This window comes from Podarcis raffonei, chromosome 3 (genome assembly GCF_027172205.1).
Source record: "Podarcis raffonei isolate rPodRaf1 chromosome 3, rPodRaf1.pri, whole genome shotgun sequence".
NCBI lineage: Eukaryota > Metazoa > Chordata > Lepidosauria > Squamata > Lacertidae > Podarcis > Podarcis raffonei.
Genome location: NC_070604.1, coordinates 94,137,568 through 94,161,278, shown reverse-complemented (window position 1 = coordinate 94,161,278; position 23,711 = coordinate 94,137,568). Strand labels below are relative to the sequence as shown.

Sequence of the window (23,711 nt, the reverse complement as noted above, 5' to 3'; positions counted from 1 at the left end):
TACATGTTAAGATGAATTACCAAGGGACGACCTTTTGTAAAGTATGAGGTGACAACTGCTTTATGAAGCTTATTTTAACATACACGCTGGAGGTTTACAAAGAAGCTTTACAGGAAACGAATAAACCCCCAGAAAATGAGGTGCTGAATGTTAAACAGCTTCACAACTGGCACAGCAGGAGGGCAATTAATGCCAATGGGGGAGAGACCTGGAAAGTTTGAAAGCTACCAACTTCTGACTTTTAATGCTTTGATTTTGAATGAGATGTATCTTAGGGGCTCGCTATTTTCTGAGCATTAAGCATCAAGAGACACCAAGGGAGAAAAATATCATAGTGGCTCAACACAGAGAACAATTTTCTCCCAGACACTCCCCCCAAAAAAGTCTGTATTGCATGGTATCAAGTATCAACAACAACAGAAAATCCCACCACCACACCAGGCTAACAGCTTAGAGAGGAACATCGGTTCCCCAATGTCCCCAAGTGCAAATGATGCTGAAACAATTAACTTTAACCAGGATGGGGATATAATGTTTCCCAGCCCTAGGCACATAAATTCTCTGGTGTATAAAACTGGAATCCAACATCATTTGAAGAGCCACAGGTTCCTCACCCCTGGGATAGAGCCTATTTGTGAATTCATAATCCAAGGTCACAGTTTATTAATGCAGATAGTGTCACATTTATATAAAGGTCAGCCTTAGGAAGAAGTGTCCAGTAACACATTGCTGTGTATGTATATGTTGTAATGTTTTTCATATGTAGACTCCTCTAAACAAAATGTAAAATATGACCACACTGGACTTCATATAACTTGAATAAAGGAAATATTAACAGAGATATTTTTACAGTTTACAAAGTAGTTAAAACTCAAAGAACCTCAGCTTGCCAAGAAACAGTATTAGCAAGGCCAGTTACTATTCAGAAGAGAAAGATGCCTGCAGCAATCTTAAAATACGTTTTTAAATGGAAAGAAAAGGGGAGGTATCATTAAGACTGCCTGGATAGGTTATCCACTCATGGGTGTTTCTTCCTCCTCTTTTTCCCTCTGAAACATAAAGCCTGCCTGTTCTGTTAGGCAATTCACCAAAAAACATAGATAAAATGTAAATATAAATGCTTTTAAAGCTGCTAAGTAGTCCCAATGTTAAAGTCAGTTATCATAACAAACCCTTAAAGGCCACTAAACATGAACTACATTAAAGAAATGTAACATAAAATGGGCTGCTGCAATTCTTAAAAGTCTGCTCAGGAAAGAGCTAGCGTGCTTCTAGCAGAATACAACATTGTGAATAGTCACTGTGGGTTACCCCCCCTCAATATTTTAAGTTTTAATATAATTATCAGTATCTGTACTTTTTGCTTCTAACATGACTGCTTACAATTTGCCTATCACTCTACAACCATCAGCCCTGAGTGCTCACTGGAAGGACAGATCCTGAAGCTGAGGCTCCAATACTTTGGCCACCTCATGAGAAGAGAAGACTCCCTGGAAAAGACCCTGATGTTGGGAAAGATGGAGGGCACAAGGAGAAGGGGCCGACAGAGGTTGGACAGTGTTCTCGAAGCTACCAGCATGAGTTTGACTAAACTGCGGGAGGCAGTGGAAGACAGGAGTGCCTGGCATGCTCTGGTCCATGGGGTCACGAAGAGTCGGACATGACTAAACGACTAAACAACAACTACAACCATGCAGCTCTACCTGCCAACTCAAAATAACACTTTGTGTATCTGATGAAGCAGACTCTAGTCACTGAAAGCTTATGCCATAATAAATGCATTAGTACTTGTGGTGCATAAGTAGCATGACTACACTCCTGGAAATTCTTAAACAATCTAACTTGGTGCATATTTAATTTTCAAATGAGGCACCCAAAGGATTTGTGCATTTTGCTCCAACTTAATCCAGAGAAAAACATAAACAGATGCCTCTTTAAAGCAGCTTTGTAAATAATCTCAGAAAAGTTACTAACCTGGGGGGGGGGGGACCCAAACCCTAGCCCACTCAGAGGCTAGTAGCCTGTATTTTTATGCTGGCCTCAAAGAAGAGGAAGTTCTCTCCCCTATAATAGCATCTTACCAAATAGGCTGGTGGAAAAGGGAAGAGCCGAGGGATGTTTCCTTCATTCACAGCCAGAACAGAAACCATATGATTCTATCATTCCCCCACCAGTCCACTCACTCACCAAATGGAATTCCTAGCTAACTTTGCTAGCTTTTACATAAAAGAGTTCACTGGCAGAGGGTCTGAAGGTCTTGTATTCTTTTCAAAATTCCACCCTAGATACGCCTCCCACAGTGAAAGCATAAGCACCTGATCCAGTGTACACCGAGAGCCATTTTGCAAGAATGAGACACCCACATACTTGCTATGAAAGCAGGCCAGCCCAAGATGTTATGCCGCCTCAAGTAGACAAGCAAATGGTCCCCTCTCACCTGCAAATCAAGGTGCCTAGTACCCACAGCTGACCAAATTATTCTGGCATCTGGGGCAGAATAACTTTTCCCTGGGGGTGAAAACAAAAAAATAATAAATGGTTGCAAATGGACTGCCCTTTCATAAGACCCAAAATCAGATACCTCCCTCTGCCTAAGGGTAGGACCAGCACTGGTGAAAATAACACAAATGATGCACTTCAGAATATATGAGATACTCTTATCTGTACGCAGAGATTACCACTACATAGGAAAAATATAATGTGAAGCATTGGGTGTTAAATAGAGGATTAGAAACTAGCTTCCCACCCATACTGCTTACTGCATTTATCTGGTGCAGCTAGTTATCATGTGTGATGAAAGAGAATTTTTCAACATATCAGGCATCCTATTACTAAAGATATCCTGGAATGATGATAGTATCAAGATATCAGGCTTCCATTTTATTTAATAGCACATTTTTACCATCTCAATAACCTTCTTTCTATCCAATCATAACAGAAAAAATGTGCTCCCAGTAATCAGTTTATATAATGTTATGACATTTAGCGCTTTTCACTGACTATTCAAAAGCCTCCTGCTATTGCTCATCAGCAAATTCAGAAGAGTTAAAGTTTGAGCAGCTCTTTCACATTAAACATATTAAATTAACTCCAGTGTTAGTGTAAAGGCCTTGACATCTGTTGCCCTGGTCACTATAGAACATTTTTAAACCAGCCAAGAGAATTTTCAGAGATAAGCCTTTGAAAAGAACCATGGAAATGTTGTAAGCATGAAAACTAATTGAGCTGGTTCCAGCTGAAAAGCCTTATCTTGCAGAGAAGGTTATATCCAGCTAGGCAAGAATTGCTTTAGAACCAGGTCTGAATCCATTTCTCTGTAAACTGATAGAGAAATAATACAAGTTTTTATTCTATTTTCCGGAACCCTTCTTGTTGCTGTACAGAACAGCCCATGACCTACCAACAGAATAAAAACCCACAATATCAACTGTGAAAGCCCTCACAATATTATAAACTTAGAACTGGGTTGCTGTTTGTTTATCTACTGCTACAATGCTTGTAATCTAAAGAGGTTAAAAGTAATGTCAAAAACCCTTAAGGATAATAAATATAAAATCAGCAAAATTAAATAAGAGCAGTAGTTTTCTTCCCTAAAAGGTAAAGGTAAAGGACCCTTGACAGTTAAATCCAGTCGTGAACGACTCTGGGGTTGCGGCGCTCATCTCGCTTTACTGGCCGAGGGAGCCAACGTTTGTCTGCAGACAGTTTCTCCAGGTCATATGGCCAGCATGACTAAGTCGCTTCTGGCGAAACCAAAGCAGCACACAGAAACACCATCTACCTTCCTGCTGGAGCGGTACCTATTTATCTACTTGTACTTTGACGTGCTTTCAGACTGCTAGGTTGGCAGGAGCTGGGACAGAGCAATGGGAGCTCACCCCATCACATGGATTTGAACCACTGACTTTCCGATTGGCAAGTCCTAGGCTCAGTAGTTTAGAACACAGCGCCACCCCTATGTAACCACAAAAAGCGACAGTTGAACAATGTCCAAAGACTATATCAGATCCAGCAGCCACACAGCAGCATCTTGACAGCATTTCCCTCCCAGCAAAGGATGGAAAATAATGGCTTAAAGTTAGACAAGGTGGGGGAGTACAGTCCACACCAGTAACTTTCTCATGAATGTCTGTGTTTGTCATTTTCACATTCATTCATTCATTAATCCGTTCCATCCCATGTCCATATTACTCTGTGAATGTTTTTAAAAATCTGTATGAAAATGCAGATCTAAATATGTATTTTATCCAAATACATATAAAATAATATTTATCTCAATGTATGAGATATAGCCACAAGGTGACTACATTTAAGTGTGTTTGTGGTAAAAAATATTTGTGAAGGCTTTATCAAGAGTGAAACTCACTTTTTTTGACAGCGCAAACAGAGAAGAGAAGCTTGAGGGTTGAGTAACATTACTTTAAGTCTCTAGAGACTGACTACAGAGGAATTGCGAGACTGCTATGATGTCATAGTCAGAGCCCCAAGAGACAATCCTCATTTTCAAAAAAAGATGGGAAGCAAAGACATGTATCCAAGGCAATTCTGTCATCCTTAAGAACAAAATTGTGTAGATCTGAGCACTGTCCATCTTTCTACTTGCCAAGGGTTCGCCTTGGTTGAACCTACTTTTCACAAGCAAGTTTTCTCTGAAACCAATTCAATTTTATTTCTTGGGCTTCCAAATTCACCTGGCCTTTTTTCTCTGTTGCTCTGCTGTGTCAGGAAGCATAGGCTTTGCTGCTGACAGCAGGACATGATCTTCTGCTCATGCTTCTCATATTCACTCAGTGTACACTGCAGCTGAAGGGTTACCTCAGATCAACTTGGAACAAAATGCTGCAGAGGGACTACAGCAGAAGGGGCACAAATGTGCCGTGTGTCACACTAAAAGAGAAAGAAGCCATTAGAGCCTCCTGAACAATCGCAAGCACTAAGAGCCCCTTCTTTTAAGCATGCAGATGCAGAGCTCTCTGCCTCTGGGTGGTTTTCTCCCTCATTAGGGACATTAGCTGAAGTGCCCACTTACAGCTATGACAAGAAAAAGGACAGACATGCACAGATTAGCAAGCTTTTCCTTAGGTACTGAATGCCACACTTACCATTTAATCAGAGAAGCAACTTCTGCAATTGCACATGTGTGTGTGTGTGTGTGTGTGTGTGTGTGTGTGTGTTCCACACCTATTCCTTAGGGGCTTCAGTTGCCTACTGTTTCCTGTTTAAGATGCAGGCATACAATAACCCTGTTTAAGATGCAGCTTGCTTACCTCTTTTGTCAGATGACCTTTCTGGGATGGGTCTGGCATTAGCAAGCACAAGGAGGATAGCCTTGGCTATATTACGGTTAGGAAAACCAAGACTGAGGTGGGATGAGACATCCAGCAAGATTGGGACAACTACAGTGCTGTTTATAGGGTAGCGTGAATAACAGGGAATAAACAAAGAGAAACAAAGGAATAAGAACAAGGCTGCAAAGCTTGGTGTCGGCTATTATTAGAGAAATGTAGGCAAGAGCCATTGAATAGAATACCAGTGGCTTCTTTTAATCCTGCCACCACCCCAGCAAGAAAGGAAAAAAGGCTCAGGAGGTTTAAGAAAGGAGCTGGCATCTCCCTTAGCAAGGGAGTCAGAAACTGTGAGCCACCAGAGCCATGCAACAGAATGAGTGTCAAACAGGACCTGGGCTTAGATTCTTGCCTCAGCTGAGAAGCTTACAGGGTGACCTTGAGCCAGTCACTCTGCATCAGCCCAAGCTGAGGCAATCAACAAACGGCATCATTTGCCACACAATCACAGGAGAACAGAATGCGATGTCATCCACAGCCTCAGAAACAGTCCTGACATCTTAATGAAAGAGTCTGGAAAAGGAGAAGCTGTTGTCATCGTGAAAAAGTTGGAATACATTACAAAAGACTGAGAGGCAATTATCCAGCACCGTATTTGTCGTGACATGTAAGATAACAGACCCAGTTCAGGGCTCACAACCAGCTGCTGCAGATCAGATCACTGTGCCTGAGACTGTTCGAGAGGATCCCCCAGAATAACCTCCTTTACCATCAGGTTCTTTGGGGCCAGATCACGATCCTCACAGGTGCCTTCTGCTGAGCTTGAGGAAGCAAATGCCTCTCTCAGTACCACACTAGTCCAGCAGAGCAGGACACACACCAGGTGGGAGAGCTAAGGAACAGAGGAGTGCTCAATTTCAGGCCCAGAGAGTTGGCCCTTTAAGAAACTGAAGTTCTCAGCCAGGCGGAGGTTGTCTGGAGGCTGAGGTTTAAGAGGCCTCAGACTGCTCTCAACCTCTGCAGGAGCAAATTGCTCACTCAGAGCTATCCATGGTCCTGCAACTCCTGACCTGCCTTGCTGCCTTCTCCATGGGATCCAGCAGCAGACTAGAACATAGTCATATTTTACAGGCTCTAGTGAAGAATACCAGAAAGAATCACATATCCTGATGAAGGAACTTGCTACAGATATGCAGAAGCAATCCTATACTGACACATCCAGAGAGCCTTGGCCAGGGGATCTACTACCCAAAATAAACAAGCCAGCAACTATTGTTGTGTATTCATGTTATCACTGTCTGGTTATATTAACTCCATTTTTGGACCACATGCCACCAATACTCCAAGTTACTTGTGGAACTCTACTGATTTATTGATGAAACTACAGCACATTGACAGTCTGCCAGAATATACCACCATAGTGACCATGGATGTTGCGGCTCTTTAATCAACACACCCTATAAGCCACCAGGAATATCATCCCTGATACAACATATCTAGCTTCCAAATCCGACCACTTTATATTTACCCACAACTGAAGACACCTTGTACATATGCCGTCCTTTATATAATGTATTGAAAAGGCAATACTTGGGTCATATTGTAGGGAGAGATGGGGAGATGAGGTCTGACCATGACTCAGTAATTAATCTTCTGGTGGGCAAGATAAATATACAACTGTGGAACTGCACATTTTTTGTACAACTGTAGTAACTGATGGGAGGAGAAAAGTCTTAATAAAGAATGCTGTGTCTTGACTGGGAGATTCAGAATTCAAAGTTTGCTTCATGCCCTTATTCACTTAGGTTTTATATAACTTTATTCAGATTTGTGATGTTTTATTTTATTCAATTATATTTTAATATTTGTTACAAGAGGACCATTTCTTTTTTAAAGGGGTATGCTGTGAACTGCCAGAGATAGTCAGCATTTTAAGTTTATACTGTAATTTAATTGGCTCCGAGTTAACTTCTGTTGATGTTACCTTATGTTACTTTCATATTGTTAAACTTCTGTTTGGTGATGGTTTAATAACTAGATAAATCAGAAGTAACCAACATTACACCCTCCATGTAGCTGTGGAACTAAAACTCCCATCCTCCTTGACCATTGGCCATGTCAGCTGGGGAGCAATGGAAGTTGTAGTCCAACAGTATCTGGAGGGCATCAGAATTTCTTTTCTTTTTTAAATGAAATACGGCTGCCATACGCCTGGGATTTTCCAGACATTACTGGGATTTCAAAGGTGGACGTGATGTCTACGGCAGCTTTTCCTGGATTTTCAGCAAGTAAACTGAAAAATTGTGTTTTCTTGGCCTTTTTTTGTAACTTTGGGGTTTGTCTTTAAAAAGCTCAACTTTTGGGCTTTCCTATAAAAGCTCCCCCTTCACGGATCACTGCCTTGTTGCGGCAAAGGGGCTTGAATAACCCCAAGAAGCTATGAGCCATGCCATGCAGGGCCACCCAAGACGGACAGGTCATAGCCGAGAATTTAGACTAAATGTGATCCGCCTGGAGAAGGAACTGGCAAACCACTCCAGTACTTTGCCAAGAAAACTCCATGGACATAAAAAAGGAGAAGCTTTGAGAAGAAAGTGAGAGTTTCCAAGGCATGCTCTGGTTCATGGGGTCACGGAGAGTCGAACACGACTAAGACAACTAAACAACAACAACAAATAAAAGCTCAACAATTTTTGGGGTGTCCTGGTTTTTGCTTTTTGAAATATGGCGACCCTAAAATAGTTTTATGAGTAGCTACATTTTTATAATTGGTTTCACACTACTTATTTTTCTATTGGCTTGTATTTGTTGTGAACCACCTTGGTGTATTTCTAGAAATCAAAAGTGGTATATAAACAACAACATTTAGTTTGAATAAAAAGATGGAAAATGACTCCAGGCAGCAGCAGTACTCAAAACTGAGATTTGGATTGAGCTATTCATATACACAAGGCAGATTTTAATGCTTCCAGCCATTTAAAGGAAAACAACATGACAAGGCCAACTGCATAATTTATGATTGCTTGTTAAATAGGTGTTATGTACTATTCAGCAATTCCCTGGATTTAGTTCTTAAACAAAAGGCAAAAAATTTACAAAGCAAATCTGCCAAAACTTCTTTCAGAGCATTTAGCTCTTACTAGCATAACTTTTGTTTCCCTATGAAAAGATTGCTATAACTGTCAAAAATGGTTTACTGTATGTGTATACTACTTCCTCCACTCAAGGGAATTTTTAAAATTTCAGACAGGAGGGAACAGGCCTACAAGTCTCGAAATGAGTTTTATTGGTTATGCCACCAATAAAAATAAATGTAACTTAAAAATTAATGAAGAAAGAAACAGAATTATAACATCAACAGTATTGTTACTTCTGGGTGTTGATTTTAGAAAATGCATTTAGCGTTCATTTGAAGTACTATAGTGCTGAAGCACTTGTAGTTTATCTGTCACATTTTGGAGCAGTCTGGAGGGGGTAAAATTAATTACTATTGCCATTCATTAGTCTGAATAATTTTATACTGCACATGTATCCCTTAGGAAATGTAGCAAAGCAGCATCAGAAATGAAGTGTGTGTTTGTGGTTTTGTGTGTGTGTGTGTGTGTGTGTGTGTGTGTTGGAATTCAACATCACACTATTCTAATCATTTATTCTGTGTAAGCATTCCTGCTAGCCAGATGAAAGGTTCCCCCCTTCTCCTCCCCCCAGCATGCTCTGGTCTCAGGGCTCTCAATCCCCAAATCCAATTTGCAGGCAGTGTGGGAGAAGGAGAGGGAAAAGGAGAAGGAGAGGGAGAGGAAGTCCCATTGCGATAGTCTTTGTGTATGGCTTCCGCTGATGGGGCTGGTTAGGTGGACCCCACTCATATGTTTTTATTTCTAGGCCAATAGCACAAGTATTCATTAAAGAAAACGCAGAGTAATTAAATGGCACTTACTCCATTCAATAGAGGGCTTGGTTTCTTCAAGGCTCTAGAATCAAACACAGGTGTCACTTGAAGTTACAGCATTAAAGTGTAACTATTATAAAGCTCCCCTGTACATAATTGACTGTTTTCTTTTTGTTTCGGGCATAATAGCAATTTCGCATATCTACGAGAACTTCCAGAAATTCTGCATCATCCCACATTAAGAATATCTTTCCACAAGCAAATTATGATTTGGGTCAGATTCAATATACTCAATATACTCAGGTCTTCTTGCTGTTTCTGAATAATCAGAAAGAATTGACAACTTAACAAGGACAGGACCTCCTGTAGTACCTTTTTGCAGCTAACATCCTGCGAGGCAGCTACCTGACCTTTTCAAGATTTTGGATTACCTTCACTGCAAACCCTGTTTTATAATTCATTATACAGCAAGTCCATGTAGTCATGTTCTCTACATGAAAGCAGTCCCAAATCATTGTCATAACTCCCCCATACAGGCATATGTTAGTGTGAACTAAGCTGCACGTGCAAGGCCAGTCCTTACATTAGGCAGAATGAGATGGCTGTCTCGGGTACACAAGTGCAGAGGTGAGGGCTGGTGGGGAGCTGTTGATGCCCACAGTTGTAGGCACCATGTGGCCTGCACTGTACCCTCTAAACTACCCATCTGCTCTCAGCTGCAGTGGAGACAACCACCAGTGTTCAAGTAAGATTAAGCTACCAGTCCAAGAAAACTGGAAGGTGAGTGTTGCTGTCTTGTTCATTGCCTCAGGCAGCAACATGTCTTGAATGGCAACATGAAAAGGTGATTTATTTATTTATTTTTAAAGGAGCAATCAGGTAGTTCAAGGGTGCGAGGGGGACTTCGCATTGCTTGAAAATGCTGATGCTCAAATTATGGGAGACTTCCAGAAAGTAGTATACCAGTTTTAGAGCAGCTAACAAGAATTCCACTTTTCCTCTATCCCTAGTTACATTTGCAGGTAACTGAGAATGTAGTATTGGCAGATACTGGATTCAGTTTGTGAGATTTCTGGGCACGCAGCAGAGGAAGCTACCACTCTGGGTGCATTCAGGGAAAGCCACAGAGGTTCCCAGTGCTCAGCAAAGAGACCATTACTATTTGGCTTCAGTTGCTAGCAAGGTGTCAAACAAATCCACAAGGTCAGCATTGTGAATATGCCTCACTTCAAGGTTTATTGAGGGTACTAAGAGTCCCCAAACCAGGTAGAGTATTCTGCCTTCATTCCTTGCCATCTAAGCATGATTTTATTTACTTATTTGCTTCAGTAATATTTCTTATAGCACTACAATTTTGATTTGTGCAGAGTTCATAGTTTCCATCAAATTTATCTTTGCTGTCATTTAAATTTCTAAAGGTTTTCGTCTGGCTTTATATTACAATAACATCCATTTGATTTATGCTGCTCCTTGTTTTCTATACTTCTGGCAAGCCCCCTTTCATTAGTCACATGAGAAATCTTGCCCCAACCTTTATAGTTGCTCTTTGGAGATGTGCTAGAGCTTTTCTTTTCAGCTAAACACTCCTCTGAGATGGAATGACCAAAATGAAACCAAGCATCTGAACTGAGAGCAGGAACAACCTGTGCCCAAGAAACGTCTCTCAGTTTTGTTGATTTCTCCCAACTCCAAAGCCTTTCTTTATCACCCTTTAGTAAAAACCCATCAAGTGCTCAGTAAATATATATCTAATACTGTAGGAATAAAACCAACATTTAAAAGAAAGCCATATATTTCAGTAGAACTGGTGAAACCACAACCAAGGAAAGTTAACAGCACATGCTGTGCAAATTAAAAGGGTCTTTTTCTGGCACCAAAATGACAAAGCTGATATCAAGAGAACCTCTTGGGGAAGCTCCAGCTCTTTCTCCTCCCTCCATGTGCCAACCTTCTCTATGGAAAAAGACGGGCTGCAGGGTTCTGGGACTGTGTGTGTGTGTATGTTTATTTTTAAAACCCAACAGACATAATATTGTACTCTTCATAATACTGCACACTATAATTATTCTGGTTCATTAAGAAATGCACAAAATAAATGTGCTATCATAGATATGAGACATATCCTACTGCAGTCTTCTTTCCTTGGCAAAGTTTTTAAGAACAGGTACTAGAGAAACCTCCTGCTTGCTTCCGTGATTGACAAAACAGAAAGAGAGGAAACAGAAAAGAATCCAGGATCTCTCTTGAGATAATGAACTAATCTTGTCACAACGAAATGACCACATTACTGAAATTCTACATTATCAATTCTCTGCTACACAATGAATCACCCTGTCTGTGGTTTGCAGGTTGAAAAACTCTCAGAATTAGGACAGAATGGATGTGCACTTTTTGAATCCCAGTTAAAAGCATGCATCCCTCCATCCAAAGTGGAAGGAAGAGGACACATAATTAGAGCTCATCACAATGAATTGTAGTCATGTCTGGCCAAGGATTGGGGCAGCAGGGTCTGGTTATGACTTAATTAATCTAGTCTGCAAAGGACTGAATGCTAAAGGAGGAGCTTCAGTGCCTAGTTGTTGAAGGACAAAGGTGCCAGTGGGACTGATATTAAGAGTCCTCTCTCCCAGAGACCTAGAACAAGATGAAATGTTATGCATTTCCTATGCAGATATTTTTGAGTAAAAATAAAAAAAATTGCATGGAAATGTGTCACATCTATCACAGGCACACACATTCCCCCTTTGGCTGTGCTTACTCACATTTATTTATTTAGTATACTTACAAAAGTATTAATATGCTGCCATTTATACTGCAGAATCAGGGTGGTGTACAACAGTAAAATGAGCTTCGCAGGCAAGTCAGAATTCTGTCATAGCTGTTCCAGCACATCCCCTTTTTCTAACACTCTGGATCTTGTGTTTAAAGGGACCATTATTACAAATTGATTGTGCCAGTTAAGATGAAGAAGGAACTTCAGGGCAGCCAGTGTTTGCTGGCCAGGGGAAATGTATTTTCTTTGCTTGTTTACTCCAGGCAAATTCAAATCTCTTGCTACTCTCAATGCCTTGTCCAAATGCTGGGAAAACATTACAGTTCATTTATAATGCAAAGGGGAGATAAAGCTGGCTTACCAACCTATTGTCTATGTAGAAAAGTGCACAGATCCCCATCGGTTTGGCTCAAAGAATCCCCTACCCATCAATAAAAAGTAGAAGAAATTGGGGGAAGTACAGAGCGTGGCACCAACTAATAGGCTCCAGAATGAAATCTAATTGATAGTGTTATCCATGAATGCTTCAAAATCATCCCAAAATGGTCCCAACAAACCAGCCTGATTCATTCATATATGGTTCATCTATATGGGCAGGGAGGACAGTTATTGGTTTGTGGTTTTTTTTGTTCTTGTTTTTAATCTTGTATTTTGTGCTTTTATGTTGTAATTTGATGTTGTGAATCATCATCATCATAGTTTCATTGGCCATTTCAGGCACAATTTCTGGTGATACTAAACCCTGAGCAACTTGGGACCCAAATAACTGAAGGAGCATCTGTATGAATTTGCCTGTTCTTTAAGAACTTCTCCCAAGAGCCTTCTCTATGTACTTCCTTCATATGAAGCATGAAGATCACCTACACAGGAGACAGCTTTCTCAGCAGCTATGTTCTGATTATGGAATGTCTCGCCCAGCCTCCAGGCAAAGATGCTTTTGTTAACCCAGGCATTTTAAACTATTTTATTGATTTAATCAAGCAGGTTTTGGGCTGCTATCATTTAACTGTCAGGCAAATGCAAACACTGTAAAGTACTGTATTGATTTACTATAACAAGTTTTAAGCTGCAGTCCTATACATTTATGACTTGTCCACATATCTGTTTGCCCTATGTTTACTTCCGTTTGTCCCATGTTTTCTATGCATGTGTCCAAGAGGGGGGTTTTTTGTCTCACCACTTTCCCCAGGAAATCACTCACTGTTTACTGCTGAATCAGAACAAACGTTAATCCCCAGAAAACTTGATTGATTCAGTGGTAAACAGTGGGTTTTCCTGGGGAAAGTGGTGAGACAAAAGAAAAGCCTCTCCAACCTAGAACTCACAGTAGAAAAGGAAGTGGACGAGCCCATACCTATCTTCTTTTCATATAAAAGATAAAGGGGACCCCTGACCATTAGGTCCACTTGTGACCGACTCTGGGGTTGCGGCACTCATCTTGCTTTGTTGGCCAAGGGAGCCGGCGTACAGCCGGTCATGTGGCCAGCATGATTAAGCCACTTCTGGAGAAACCAGAGCAGGGCACAGAAACGCCATTTACCTTCCCGCCGGAGCGGTACCTATTTATCTACTTGCACTTTGACATGCTTTCGAACTGCTAGGTTGGCAGGAGCTGGGACCAAACAACGGGAGCTCACCCCCTCGTGGGGATTCGAACCGCCAACCTTCTGATCGGCAAGTCCTAGGCTCTGTGGTTTAACCCACAGCGCCACCCATGTCTTTTCATATAGGCATGCATATAATTGTACTTTTAGTCTTTTGTAAGATTTTGTCTGCTGGTTTTATCTTCTGTTCTCTTGGGTTTTGTTGTGGGGTGTGTATTATACTTTCCATCATCCTGAAATCTGATATTATGAAAGGCGGCATAGTTTTTAACAAATAACATATCCAGGGCACAACTTAAGGGAACCTTCTACAAAGGAGAGGCATAAGAATAGGGTGGACCGTACGTGTTTTAGAAGTAACAGTTGTGGCTAATTAATGTAGCTCAAGTTTCCAATTCCTAGTTGCTAATTAATGTAGCTCAAGTTTCCAATTCCTAGGCACCAACAACAAACTTTTGTAAGCCAAAATCAAATGATTTGCTGATAGCTCTACACAAACAATACTGCGAAAACAGAGCAAAACAAATTATTAGGTAATAGCACAGAAGCTATAAGACCTGGGCAACCAGTCACAGGCAATTTTTCAGCTCTACAGATAATGACTTTCATATGCCAAGTTAAAAAAAAAAAAAGGCAAGAGAGTAGCAGGATTTTGAAATGACAGTTTGCCGCAAATTAAGGGGATTCAAATGACCACATTTCTCTTATTGTGAATTAATTTATGCAACCCAACCACCACAGCACAGTCACAATGGAACTGTACAAACTGAAAGGGGCAAATGCATGAACACAGCCAGATACTATGTTTTCAGCAAACTATTTTTAGCAGGTTGCAAAAAGATTGGCAATATCAGAAGAAACTATGTACTGCATCCCTTTTGGCGACTCCCTTCCATACAAAGCCACTTCCGGGCCTGCCCCAGGAGGTGGGGTTGCGGGCATCACGCCCTCTCCACGTGAGCGGGGGCGGGAATCCCGACTGTCCACGCCTCCCAGCCAGCCAATCGGCTGGCTGGGGGGCGTGGCTTGCCCTATTTAGGGCCGGAGCGGAGGGGGCTCGCCCTCTCTTCTCCGGCTAGCTCTCACAGCTAGCCCAACTTCCAGGGACTGAAAAAGTTAAAATCTATGGGTTGGATACAGATCTGTTGTTCCATGATTAGACAGACCCCTTCAGTTTGCAGGAGTGTGCCAGATGCAGCAGAGGCTCTTGTTATGAGAACTGGATGCTCACATAGGTGGGAAAACAGACTCCTGCTATCCTTGGTGCCACCTCCCACACTGTTCTGGAGGTTCAGGGCCTCAGAGGGTTGAAGGTGGGAGAGGGAAACCAGAAAAAACACCTCTCATGCAATCTTATCTTGCCTGAACTCCTCCATTTGTAAGATCCATAACTCATGATACAAAGAAAGCAAAATCCACTGAAAATCCATGGAAAGGTAGATACCTTTTGTGCATTCTACAGATTCCTGCCATCACTTTTTCTGCCATGTGACATTCTTCTACCCCTAACCCAGATATTTTATTCTGATTCTGAATTTTCGGCCATCACAGATTCCCTCCATTATCTATCTATCTAATCTATCTATCTGCATTAGGCACTAAGGCACTAATGATTGGTGGAATCACAACAGAGAATCCATGGAGTCTGATAGAAAGATCAATCATTTAAGTGACAGGGAGAAAATAAGGATTGCAGCCAAACATGAAAGCACTTGCTAATTCAGAATACATTTGACTTTAACAGAGGTTTTTGGTAAAAGGAAACTTACTATGCTATTTGCTCAAGTCAGTGACTAAAGCAAAAATAAAGACACATTAAAATGTTTCTTCTTCAACAGCTTAAATTTCTCATAATTAGGCTCAACACACTTGACCACTTTAAACTGAACAGCAAGCCACTGAGTTTGTCTCTGCAGCAACTATATTAAAATTTAGATCACTTTTTAAGAATGTATGCTTTTCTAAAGGAAAATGGCTGCTAAGTATGTGTAGATACAATTTCTTTGTTGTTGCAATGTAAATATATATTTATTACGTTTGTGCCTGTTCCCATGCCCTACTGCAGCCTTTGTTGACTGTGGCTTATGGGAGTTGTTGTCCAAAACATATGAAGGGCATTAGATTGGCAAAGGCTGTCTTATGGTAACCAAGCCTGGGACCAGGCCTAAGTACATGTAACTGAAATAGCAGCATATTCCTTCCAGCATATTCCAGCATAAACCCCACCTACACTTCCCATTGGTGGTACTATACCATTTTATAGATACAGCGATGTCTGCCCATGATCCAGAGGAACTAGGAACTCACATGTCTTGAGGGAAAGGTGTAGTTCTAGTAGAGAAGGAGTTCATGAAAGACAAAATGTTATCAAATCCAGATACTGAAATCAGTAATGCCGTCCACTGGATTAGAGTTAGACAAATCTCTCAATTTCATTTCCTCTCGTTTTTCCAATACTTCTCCCCATTTCCTTATCTGTTCTAGATTGGAGAATTTTAAGAAGTGTGGATTTCAAAATGATACCTTTGTTTTGGTTAATCCATTGGTTCAGGAAGTGCAAATTAGGTAGGTTAACAAACCAAACGAATTTCTTCTCCATTCCTTTCCTTGAGTGAACAGCTCAAGCCTTCCAGGAGATCTACTCATCAATTATCCAAACCCTACACTCCCCTGTGTATTCTTGCATTATGCATTGAGCTGAGCTGAGAAGCAAGGCTTCGGGGGGTGCAGGACCTTTCAGCCCAGGACAGAACATCAATATAGGGCTCAGTAAAGTTCTGCGGCTTTCAATAGTGATATGTCAGTCTTAGAACTGATCCATCATCCAGCTTATCTCCCTTTGATATAGACTAGGACTCAGTTCTCAAAGAAGCAGAAGAGGCAGTGAATCTGTTTCTGGATTATTGTATCAGTTTTGACTGCTAGGTACCAGAACCCACATTAGCTGCAAAACCAGTGAGCCTATACAAGCTGACATATCCACCTGGTTGGTTCCTGAGTGCAAGCTGCACTTGAAGATTGAGAAGTTGCATTGCCCTGAACCAATTTCCCTTGAATACTTGCATTTCTCTGGAACAAACAGTCTCACTTGTGTCCAATCTTAAATGGCTGGTTGCTGGCCTGTGCATTACCTTCAGCCTCCTAGTCATGCTAAGTTAGCTTGTCTATGAAGCTTAGACAGTATAGGCACCTAAATACAAACAAGCCAAAGGTGATGCCAGCATGGTTAAATATCAGGATTAAGGATAATCCACATAGTTGCCTGCTATGTATTTAAATTCCAATCTACTATGGTCTGGAGTTTCAAACCTTCCATAATTCTTTCTGCCTTACACCATATTTAGCATAAGATTGGTTTCTTAAATTCCCATTTTGGTATTGCAGTGTTGCAAATAGTTCCAACAGGCATCTATAATTCAGGCATGCATTTTGCCTTGTCTGGTCATCTAGGGTGGGGGCAACCATTAAGTATACATTTGTTGACCCTGGGCAAACCGTTGAATGGTAAAGAATGCCCCTTTCTGCTGTTAGCTTGCTCACTACATCACTGCTGGCGCAAGGCAGACACAAAACAAAAAGACGATACGTAAAAAATGAACACAAAGTAGTAAGCACTGAAGTTGGCACAGATAAGATGGCAAAGTAATTACATCTGAATTCCTCCAGAGTAATTACACCAGAATTGGATGTAATTACTCTGAGAGAAGTTGAAAGGGATTATGGGCAAACATGACATTATAAAACATTTAACCTGATTTCTTGGTTTGCTTATAATTTAAAGTCGCCAGCCTTTTACAAAAGTATGCTTTTCTGCTGAATGCTCTTTATGTAGCAATGAGCCAATATCTCCCCTATCTGAACTCATTGCATGCAAACTTAAAACATCCAGCACTGGAACATCAAAACATAAAGAGATAAGCTTTTAAGTCTCCTTAGTGTTGCTTTTCAATTGCTAGCTTGTGTGATCAGTTGGCTGCTTGAACCACTCCCTGAAGGAGGAGGTCATTCTTATTTTCAGTATGTTTTAAACTACTGTTGAACACATGCCACGAGCTGAAGCTTGTCACTCAAGGTCATACCCCAAGTGCAAAGACTAGAGAGTCCAATTATTTATTTAGGGAAATTGGACCCCATATTTTGCACTGAAACATAACAGTTTCCTTATGCTAGATGGCAGGGGTCCTCAAACTTTTTAAACAGGGGGCCGGTTCACTGTCCCTCAGACACTGTTGGGGGCCGGACTATAGTTTGAAAAAAATATGAACAAATTCCTATGCACACTGCACATATTTTATTTGTGGTGCACAAAAAACAGGAAAAAGTTTTAAAATGAAGAACCATTTTAATCAACATAAACTTATAAGTATTTCAATGGGAAGTATGGGCCTGCTTTTGACTAATGAGATGGTCATTAGATGGATATCTAAATAGGAAACTTTTTTTATTTTGGGGGGAGAATCATTTTTAAAATCACAGAAGCGTTGGAAGTGGCCACCATAATCATAGTCCAACTCCCTGCCATGCAGGAATATTTCACCCAACGTGGGGTTCATGACCCTGAGACTGAGCTAACCAACAAGAAATACTGGGGAGAATCTGCAGCCACAAACAATACGTTCTTAGCACACACTTCCTATTTAGTGTGTGTGTGTGTGTGTGTGTGTGTGTGTGTCATAAGGATTCATTACTTGCCCTTTGCATCTTGTTGCCTGAATAATTTGCATGGTTAATTTATCAACAACCTTGCACTGTATCAAAACAGACCATGAGCACTACATGCACCACCATCATGGAGTATCACTTACAACAGTAGCAAAATATTGCATGGATGTGGTTACAGATGAGCAAACATTACGGTCATATGCTGATGTATGCATATGCACTCTCGCTGTGCCTTTTACATTCTCTTCTGGTGCAGAAAATAGACTGGCAGTCACCACAGACCCTTGTTGTAAATACAAAGAGCAGTTTAGCTCTCTCCTTGCTGCACAGAGTGCAAGCACATCAAGGCTGGCTTCTTAAGCTATTTCCTCTGCAAGCACTTTCTTTAATACAGTTGCTCTCTACCTGTGCTCAGTCTGTGGGGCCTGCTATACAGATGGCCTTGCTGCATAGCAGAACTTAGCAATGCTTAGACTTCGTTAACTCTGTTATTTCCAAGTACTATTTGTCCATTAAACTTAAAGCTTTTGAGAATTAAGGATTTCCTCTTAATCTTAATGACAGAACTTTTGAATGATTACAATCATGACAAAATATCCATGAACCCCCCTAGCCTAAGTATGATAAAACATGACCCACTTTAAAAGGAATCTGGGCTAAAAAAAAAACCTGTTAAGATATGAGGGTCCAGGATTCTTGAGGCTCTTGTTGGGGACAAAGGATTGCACTGGGCAGGGCAGGTAAGAGCCTTGCTGTGTAGTCCTCCTGGGACAACTCCAATTAACATGGGGAAAGAGCAAATAGCAAAACTTATTCATCTAATTCAAAGATAGATTTCTTGTGTCTGTGTGTGCACCCATGCCATTAGATTATTCACTGTTCCAGTAGACACTGTGAGAAGGTTAATAGTTCAATAATCCATTCTTTTTCACTGTTAAGATATCTCTAGAGATTTCCCAAGGGTACAGAGTAACTTGTCTCTTCTCAGTCAATATAAAGGACTTGCCCAATATGAATATAGCATATAGCATACAGACATCTCCATGAGATATCCCTGGATATATTATTTTGGAATAAGCTAAGAACCAACATAATAAATAAGCAGTATATTGAGCAGTACAACATAAGCATCCATTTGCTTCATCTGCCTCCCCAACACCAACTCTTTGATTATAATCTATCAGACATGAGAGAAAGTTGTATGTGCCATGAGATTTTCGTGTAATTCAGCTGCCTTGTAATCGTTTTAAAAGGCTATTGAAAGCCAGGCCAAGAATTACAGGGGTATGTTCTGAACATGAGCAGGAGCCCATAGACAATGGATGCCTAAGTGTACCTTAGAACGGGCAGGTAGGACCTGGTAGTAGTTGCAGGACCTCGGACAGCTCCAAGCAGACAATTGGTTTCAACTGGATCTTCACAGATGAGAGACTCTCAAGCTCCACTTCCTTCTTGAAAAGAGGGAAGCCTTAAAGGAATAGCCTTCTAGCCTAAAGAATAGCACTCTGTCACTTCTCAATCTGCTCCTGCCTTGTTAAGTTGTCTGAGCTGGTCACTGGGCAGCAATGAATAGGCACTAATGAGCACAAAGGAGGACCATTTCCTCAGAGGAATAAGGCTCAGGGTACTTTCTCTAGGGGTTCCAGTTCAATAAGCTCTTAGCTGACAAGCTCCAGATCAGTGCTAGGACCTGAAATGAGCACCACTTATCTTCCTAAACCAGCTGATTCAGAGTCCTGGTTGCTGCTCAGGGTCAGAGTCATAACAGATGAAGACCTGAACCTAAGATGGAGGGCACACATGTCACATTTACAAGGTTCCAAGTTCAATCTCCAATTAAAAGGTTAATGGGGGGAAATCTCTGCTTGAGACCTTGGTGAACTGCTGCCAGCATGAGTAGAAAATATTGGGCTAAATGGACAACTAGTCTGATATAGTTTTCAGCAGCTTCCTGTGTCCCTAGCCCCTAGTCCCTAGAAGTGTGCGCCCTTCTGTACAATGATAAGTTTTAAATTTGAACCATCTCTTTAATAGATCCAAAACAAACACTTCACTTTTCCTTTTCCTGCCAACATTACAGTTTATTTATAAGTTTTACTCAAGAACTTTAAAATTACAGCTCTTTGAATGGACTTCACACACAAACACAGCTGAAAAGATGGGGATAGTGTCCCCCACCTACAATCACTGAGGCACTTTCATAATGTCAATGTTTCACTACAGCTCAGAAAATAAGGTACTAAAACAGAAGAGATTATGAGTAAATGCCATGCTAGTTTTGCCCTGTGGGGATGAAAGAACAGATGGATAAATTGGCATGCATGCATGCCAAAGCTATATCTAATGCAACATCCTACAAATCCTATAGATTAGATACATAGCAGAGGAATTAAATATTAATACTACTGATAGCCTAAAGAAACCTACCACCTCTCCACAAATTCTAAAAAAAATGATCCAATAAATAATCCATAATTTACATTATTGTGGGATGTATTCGATGTGAAATATGATCTCAAATATCACTTCTGAGCTCCTCTGCAATTAGATGATATTGTGATCCTTCTGCAGAGAGTTTATGCAAGTTCAACTCCCACAATGTTGCTTTTCCTTGAGGGTAAACTACAAACAACAACAACAACAAAGAAGACCTACTATACTGAGGCAGCAAGGAGGCAACAACGTACACCCACAGACCCTGGAATATTTAGCTGCTGAATCACTGTAACAATCACTATTAGGAAGGGTTCCTCCATGCCGTGGAGGCTTCAAAATAGCACTGTTGCGGTTCGATTGCTTCAGCTTTGCCTCCCAGTGCTGATGCAATTGAAGCTGCCACTTCCAATCTTTGAAAACTGCTCATGTATGTAAAAGATGTGTGCACACAATCAGGGCTTGTCACACTTCTGCTTGTACCTTGCCTAGAAAGCATGGGTCTGAGTGGGTTTCCCCTTGCCCCACTCCTTTCTCGGGGAAAAACTGCTCTTTAGTGCTGAATTGGAACAACCGTCAATCCAGAGGAAATCCGAATTGTTATTTGCTCCGATTGAGCGCTAAAGACTGGCTTTCCCTGGGGGAAAGCAGTGGGACAAGAAGAAGTGTGGATGTACAAGTTTAAAAACAATAAACAGGTGTGCATCAACAGAGATTTATGCTGCAGGATAGGGAGCAAATATATGCACAGCCAAAAGACAGAATACCATGTGTATACAGAGCAAAATGTTATTCCATTAGCTCTATTTTTAAAAATATGAAAGATGAGGTGCCCTAATGCATAGTACCCTGGGGTTTTAAGCAGCAGAGCTGAAGCACAAACACTATACCCAGCTATTGTTTACAGAAACTGTCTTTGCTTGAAAATAAGATTGCCACAGTCAATGTTGAAAGAATGCCAAACAGTTTCTGCAGGAGAAACTGTCAAGAATAGGTTGCTGTCGTCTTCTTCAAATGCCAAGGTCAGCACTGATTTAGGTTATCAGCCATTACAAGGCTGAGTTAAGTTGAGACAGACAGAAGGAAAGAATTCAATGAAATGTCCTAATACCAGCACTTGCTCCCTTAAAAGTGAAGTTTCTAATTCACACATTGCACTTTTCTCAGTCCTCATCCTCTACAAGTTCTCTTATTTATTGTTTTGCCCACTACTTTCTAAAACAGAGGTCTCTAGCCCAACACCCAATGGTATTGGCCTTTTCCAGATGCCTTTTGTATGTATATAGACTTCTATGATCACAACACAGACCCAATTAAAAAACCACAACAACCAGCTACAGTGCCAATTCTGTCTCCATCAGAAGTGGCTTGTTTGGTGCCTACCAGGAGGGAGAGAGGTGAGGGAGTGGGGTGGTTGGCATGACGCAGTGGCTGAGTCAATCTGGTACTCTTGCTGCTGTACTCACACTATGCCAACCTTCCCACCACACTGTTCCTTCCCATCCTGGTAAGCACAGTGGCATACCTGAAAGGATGCTTTCTTTGTGGCTCTGCCTCACTGGGCAAACCACACCTGTCCCCCATATCTACTGCGACAACGCCTTCAGAAGCTTCACACACATTTTCTAGAGTGATACAAGCCACAATCTGCCAGAATGCCATAACACCATTTCTGTGGGTCAAATAGGCGGCCTTACATAATGACGATTCTGGGGTGGTTCCCAATATGTCAGGATAGACTAGTCTGTACACAAGTGGATAAATGGACACAAAGACAACATAAAAAATGGTTAACAGAAAGAAACATTGGCCTGTTTCACATATAGCACTAAATCATAAGCACGGCTTGCTTGGATGTTCAAACCCAGCCCTGAAGACCAATCATGGTTTGTTTTCCAATAACTAACTATGATGTGAAGCCATGTTTGTTGTTGGCCTATGACCCATGGCTTGTTTTGGCACCATGTCTGCACCCAGCAGCCATATTTAACTGTGATTTGTTTGGCCACTCCACTCCAGATGAAACTACACAAGGTCAGAGCAGCTGGATAACAAGCCAAGCTTTGGAGGAAATAAGACACGACTCTGCCCTTTAAAAGTGTGTGCAATTTATTAGCCTTCTTGTGTTCCAAATCTCTTCTGCTGTTTTCAATGTTTGGGGGGGGGGGGAGAGCATGCATATAAAACCTTTATAAGCAAACACAAAAAGATGCTATTTCTTTTTACTATTATTTTGTCATGGTTCTATCATTAAGTATCTACGTCCATTAAGTATGTGGCTTGGCATGAAATGACCAGGAGCATTTCAAGCCCAGATTAAAAGTATCAAAACTCTTGCTCAGAAAACATGTTAGAATTTAGACACGGGGCATCACTGCCCCCACTGCCCTGTGAACTATAAACAATCAGTAAGAACAGGAACCAGATGACTGGAATGCATCATTTAATCTGTCCTACTTTTTTTTAAAAAAGCATTATATATTTAGATGCAGTAAAACCCAAAAGCTTGGCTGCGTTAGTATTATAATTTTAGTCTTGTTTGAAATACAAATAAACCCTTTAGAAAATGATGACCCTGAAAAATCTCTCTCATTGCCAAAAGGAAAAGAAAACTCTGTACATTTAGAACACCTTTAATCTGACATCTCTCCCCTCCTTCCCTTATTCTGTCTTGGCATATTACTTTAAATTCACATCCAAAAGGCTAACTTGTTGATCTTGGTACTGCTTTTTCAGCTTGGAGGTACAACACAGTTAGTTGTTTATTTTGCATGTTGTTTGGGGAATAACCCTCAATTTTTGTTATGGTTATGAAGGAATGAAAATATTCCTCATGCCAAGATTTATTCTTATATTAACTTGGCTGCCAAGAGAGGGTAATATTTAACAGGTGTATTAAGAGTAGATTTTAACAATATTTGGTCACAGTTCCTGGGGCTACTTGACATGCAGATTCCTGTATATTCATGTCTATACCACTTCTCACCTCTCTTTTATCTCCTGCTATGTAAGTTGATTGACAGTTTAGTTGAAAGCTTGTGGTGGTAGTAGACAGGATAACAACA

At 41.0% G+C, this 23,711-nt stretch overlaps 1 protein-coding gene across 4 annotated transcripts in view; it reads right to left on the bottom strand.

Annotated features, from left to right (window-relative positions):
* SUSD4 (sushi domain containing 4) overlaps positions 1–23,711 on the bottom strand; it is a 78,258-nt gene that overhangs the window by 38,458 nt on the left and 16,089 nt on the right. Inside the window, exon 1 of one of the 4 annotated variants that reach the window (XM_053383083.1) lies at positions 4,367–4,403. The exons of the other annotated variants lie outside the window; for them this stretch is intronic. The gene's annotated coding sequence lies outside the window, so the exon portion shown is untranslated. Of the gene's footprint in view, positions 1–4,366; positions 4,404–23,711 lie in introns of those variants that run through there. 4 annotated transcript variants of the gene reach the window in all.